Consider the following 4285-nt stretch of genomic DNA (forward strand, 5'->3'; position numbering starts at 1 on the left):
TACGCCAATTAGCACAAATGGTAAGTTCCGACAGTGCCTACAAGTGTGCCTACTGGCCGCTAAATGGCAATACCGGTTTCATATGTATACACCTGGTACGTAAAAAATGTATTACACGTAAAAAAACCTGTGAAAAACGTAATAAAGGTAGTGGACTCGGATAGAGCATAATATAACCTCTCTTTTTTAAATTATTTTGTTTATCAGAACACCATTTGCCATAAAAATATCACCAAGAACATCAAAACTGACACCACTCATTTTAGAATTATTATTTTGACTGCTTTCATCTAATTGCAACAGGTTTTCTTCTGATGCTTTCATAATTATAACGCACCTTTCTTTAGCGCATACCGCTACCGGCGTTCTTTTAAAGTTATGGAACGAAATCTGATAATGTGGACGCCATATTGAAAACGTATATTACGTTTTTTACAAAACTGAGGATGTAATATACGTACGTAAATTAAGTCAAACACCTCATGTAATTTACCTAAGGTATATTACGTGTACAACCCTGTCTGTAGGGTATCTCTTTTAAATTTATAGCAGCGTCATCTGACACGCGAATTATTGGTTATCTCAAAGTTATTAGAGCAATGTTAATAAAAAAGTTCAATACATATTCAATTTATTCATAAATCTTATACTCAGGTCTAAAATTAGTTGTTTACTATAAAATTTCTTGTTAAAAGTGAATTCAAATTAAAATTTCTTTCCAATAGTTCCAAATTGGTGGCACTGTCATAGCTACCCAACAGGCGTTTAACCAGTGGGCTCAACGTTTGGCGACATATTGAGGACATCGTTACGACATCTTTATGAAATTCTATGTCCGTGTCGTTACGATGTCTTTACGTTGTCGTAAAGACATCATCAGTTCATACGACGTTTCTACGATCCAGAAGAAAGTAAGGTTAGGAACACGTTTTTCTACAGAGCGACGCACGTTAACCTACGCAAATAAAGCAGACGTATGATATAAAATAAATTATATAGTCATAATTTTAGCGCACGCTTATTTGTAAATTGAGTGAAATTTCGTTTACAATATTAACTTTTGCAAGAACTATTTTTTGGCAAATGTGTGGGTTAAAAATCAAATAGTCTAATTTAAATATTTCATATATTATGTCACTTATAATTTTAATTATAATTTATGTTTTGATAACAATGCTTTATTATAATTTTATATAAGTAATTTACATCATGGAAATGTATTTATATAATTCAATATCAAGTTAGCGATTTTGAATTTGGCTGGGAACCAAGACAGTAGCTTGCATATTCCCATCTAATATAGTACCTTAATCTGACGATGTCTTTATGATATCGTAAAGAAACCGTAACGACATGGACATAGGATGTCCTAAACAGTGATCCCAACTTTGGCATGCTGAGCTACTGCGCTTGTCAGGAGCAGCGGCACTCATAAGTCGCTGGTCTTTGTTGGCGCGCGATTCAAACCGGGTATAATTAACTATTTTTGAAATTAAAATAGATAATTTTTATAAATTGCATATGAATATTAGAAATGACCTAATTTGTAATCTAAGGTTAAAATAAAATAAAAATGCATATATTTTTAAAATAATAGCATATTTTCTTTAAATGCAAAAGCTGAATTTATATTTCATTAACCAAGGTGTTTGAATTATTATTTTTTCCCTTCTTAAATCACAAATTACGTTTGTTCTGATATTTATGTGCAATTTATAAAAATTATCTACTTTAATTTCCATAATTGTTAATTACACATGTTAATTATACCTATTTACATACATTCCCACTAGGAATGTATGTAAATAGAAGTAAAATTACCATTCAAGGGTTTTGCATAGAAAATAAATAATGATTTCCGCTTTAATATGCATATGATAGCAGCGGAAGAAAGAGAAAGGTTTAGAAAGGCCGCTTCGTAAATATTACAGAAATGTTTCAAAAAGGGTTCTGAAAGGGGTTCCGTTCTGATCCTTTCTGAATCGTATGGGAACTTTGCTTACGATTTCTTTCCGAACTTCAAGCTGTCTCATGAATAAAGATGGGACCTTACCCGTATGACGGGTAAAATTTACCAGTTTTACCGGCAATACTAGTAATAACGGGTCAATCTGATAGATCTGGTTAAACTAATATTTTAAACAAATTATAATTTTTTAATGATAATACATAGCGCAAATTAAATTTCATGTCCATAAAAGTATAATTACAGAAATATTTGTCTTAAAATTTTTAAATTTCACCAATCAAGTGAAAATAAGAAATCATAACATCAAAATTTAGGCAGATCAGGCGGTGGAAACACATCGGAAACCTTCGGAAAGAGAGACGTTCAGGAAGAAATCGGAAGCAAAGTTCCCATCCAATTCGGAAAGAATCGAAAGAACCTTCTTTCCGAGCCTATCCGTTTCTTCCGCTACGGAGATTATGTACCCAGACAGTAAAGTTGAACATTATACCAGGATGCAGAATTTAATGTCTGAGCCGAAGGCGAGGACGGTAAAACGGCATCCGAGTATAAAACAACTTTACTGCCGTAGTGCATATGATACTTTATCTGAAATAGGCAGAATAAGAGCTCTTTTCCTGGAAAACGGCGCGGCGCTTGATTATACCGCGGATTGCTATCTTCCTGGCTAATCCAATTTGTGGGCATTTTCCTTCTAGAATATGGTAAAATTTTTTCTGTCATAATATCTTGATACATAACTTTGTCCATGATGCCTTCAATCTTGTGCAGTGGACCTACTACTTGCGAAGACATAGCACCCCAAACCATGTCTGATCCACCTCCGTGTTTGACTGTTGAAATTTGATACCGAGAATCGTATCTGGTATTTTTTGGACGTCGAACATACTTCTTACCATCACTTCCGAATAGACTGAACTTCGATTCGTCAGAAAAAAGTACTTTAGCCCACTGCTCTGGACTCCAGTGTTGATATTTCTTCTCAAAATCCAATCGGGCCTTCTGATTCTTCTTGCGGATCAAGGGTTTCTTAACAGCAGCGTGTCCGAACAGTCCCATATCGTTCAAACGACGAACCACAGTGCTCCTACTCACGTTGTCAAGGTTTTCATCGCTGAGTTCATTGGAAATTTCAGATGCTGTCTTCTTGACATCAATTGTTGATTTGCGTTTGATGATCTTGTCAACACGAATTGCCGTTTTCTGTGATCTACCAGATCGTGGGAGGTCCAGTAGACTCTGGGTAGTACTGAATTTCACAATTAATCTATTTACAGTACTCTTACCAATTTTCAATGAGGCAGCAATTTGATGAGAAGTCTCCCCTTGGTCAGAAAGATTTAACACAGCTTCCCGAATCTCATGGATCGTATGTCTCGGCATTTTGACTTCAGAATGACTTGATCTGATAGGTTAAACAATTGACAAACGCGAGGAATCGAAGTTGTTACCATAGCATTGCTCCTAGAGATATCTGAACATAGTGGCCCAATACATTTGCGCACATCAATATGGAATATAATCGAAAAAAAACAATGGAATTTTTTTTTCATAACTTGTTACGTACCTTAATGTTTGGTAAAAATAGCATACATAATCCCCGCATCAATGGATTTTTACTCGAGTTCGCCTTTGAAGGAATAGATCAGAAAAACAATGTGGCCCAAAACTTTTGCGCACCACTGTAGTTTTAAAAGGAATCTTTCTCGCTCCTCTTTTTTACTATTATTTCATTTTCCACTCATTTCTTTCTCCTTGTTGTCATTTTACATGCCGCTCGTGGCAATACAATAAAGTTATACTTTACTGCCACTCCGCGGGCAGATATACAGTGTGCTTGTTGTGCGTATTTCAGATAAAGTATATTTTAGGTGAAAACCGAATAATAAGGTTTATTTGTATAGCAAAATTAATAATAGTAATAATATTCAGATTTCTACAACTTATTTCATTTTTTCAAGTTCCGGCCATTTCATTCTAAGCGTTCCGGGGAAGTTCTAGTTCCAGGAACGATCCGTGCTAAAGAATTATTCAGAATTCTTCACCCCCTTATTAGCACTTTAGCCCGTTCGTTGGCATACAAAAAACCGAAGTGACTTTATTTTATATAAGATTAATATTTGATTGCACTGGATAATCTATATTTATAATGATATATTTATAATATGCATAACCATATACTTAAAACTATACTCATAATCCATATTTATACAATAAGTGGCATTATAAGTAAAAATGATAGTATGAATTAATCAATCGAGGCAAAACCTGCTAAAACAATATACACTAGCCGTCCAATAAGCCGCCGAAACGTTC

The sequence above is a fragment of the Belonocnema kinseyi genome, chromosome 5 (assembly GCF_010883055.1).
Source record: "Belonocnema kinseyi isolate 2016_QV_RU_SX_M_011 chromosome 5, B_treatae_v1, whole genome shotgun sequence".
Classification (NCBI taxonomy): Eukaryota; Metazoa; Arthropoda; class Insecta; order Hymenoptera; family Cynipidae; genus Belonocnema; species Belonocnema kinseyi.